Source organism: Mus pahari, chromosome 3, assembly GCF_900095145.1.
Source record: "Mus pahari chromosome 3, PAHARI_EIJ_v1.1, whole genome shotgun sequence".
Classification (NCBI taxonomy): Eukaryota; Metazoa; Chordata; class Mammalia; order Rodentia; family Muridae; genus Mus; species Mus pahari.
Window position 1 is genome coordinate 10,945,659 of NC_034592.1, and position 1,836 is coordinate 10,947,494.

Here is a 1,836-nt window from a genome sequence, read left to right on the forward strand (position 1 = left end):
CATGAAAAGTTATGCCTTCATAAAGAAATTGTGGATAAAATTGAAAAGTAAACTAAAGAACCAGTGAACTAGCAGTGCTACTCTTTCATTTATGACCACAGAAGTCAAAGTCAATGCTCACTGTTGCTCTGTTCACAGTAGAAAAAAAAAAAAAAAAAGTGCCCAAAAACAGAGAAGTGGGTAATAGAAAAAATTAGGTGATATTGAAGGTAAGAGAAAGACAAAAGAGGTAAAGAGGAGTATTCTCACTTATCGGAAAAATCTTAGCTCCAAATCTTCAGATGTGAGTACATGGCCTGGAGGAACTATGGAAGCAGGAAAGTAGTCCCATTGCCAGAATATGGGTTTGAAGAGCAATAGAAAGGAGAGTAGCAAGATACAAGTGATCTGATAAGGAAAACGGGAAGGTATGGAAATACAGATGCAGGATGGAAGGTAAAGAACAGTAAAATACTACAAGTGATCTGATGGGAAAACTGTAAAAAATGGGGTGCTTTCTGTGAATGTGGGAAGGAGTAAATACAGAAGAAAGAACAGAGAGTAAAGGCATCTGAAAATGTCATAGAAATCATACTGTTAACCATTTATCTAAAATAAACAGATAACACATCGAATTCTGTGTGGGCTGGCAATGCTTCCTCCAAGAGCCAAAGATCACCTAAGACAAAAACTGATACCAGATCAGAGAAACCCTCTTTTGAGTCAGTGATATCCAAGACATTTGCAAAACATACAACCTATGGTTATTGGTCCTTGGTTTCCCCTAAAATGTGGAAGGCAAATTCTTATTGCTAATGATGTCATACACTACAGAAACAGGGCTCAGAGACCTCTGAGAAACAACTGGTCTGGATTCCTTCTCCCTGAAGACTAGCTTTGGTAGTACAAGAAGACATTATAGAAGCTTCCAAAGGAGAGGAGCAACCAATAGTCTTGCACAATTATTGATGCCTACGAATCACATTAACAAGCACCATGGTTCAATAGCCTCAAGGGTACTGCTATACAAGAAGGCATAACTTGGCAGTAAAAAACAGCTCTAATTAGACTTAAGACCCATTCAACAAGAGAAGGTTATGGTTATGGTTATGGTTATGGTTATGGTTATGCCTGGTACTGGAAACCTAGCTAACTACTCAGAACTAGTAAAGCCACGAATACAAGAGGAGAACCTACAGTACCACTACTTTATGGCCATCATAATCCCTAACACCAATCTAAACATTTATCTTTATGACAAAAGATAAAGTAGTCTTCACTCCTCATCAAGAAAACTTCTCTTTGTAACAGAAAAGATGATTACAGAAAACCACAACCAATCATAATGCAGAGTTATGGAACCCAGATCCAATGGGTATATTCCAGCACCTAAGTCTCAGGGAATATTCTGGAAGAGCCATCGAAAAGATTGTAAAAGCTAGGAGCTCAGGAAGTTTGCTGTGAAATTGTATCTCTTAGTAATGTCAGAAGCTACATCTTTATAATCTCACTAACATGATTGCCCAAATACATTCTCAACAAGGATGACACCAATTATCATGACTAAATGAACTGGGGAAAGACCAGAAATCTTTAACCTTATGTGAAGAAATACAAGTCCCATAGAGACTTGCTTTGGTGACCAAGAACCTGAGACTAGAATAAAACCAAACACTTTGGCTCTATGAAAAGAATGTAGCACCGGGGCAAGCACGAGCCAGACGGGCACTGGGCGATTCTGTGCCTCGCGGAAGAAAATCAACTAAACATGGGCAAAGGAGATCCTAAGAAGCCAAGAGGCAAAATGTCCTCATATGCATTCTTTGTGCAAACCTGCCAGGAGGAGCACAAGAAGAA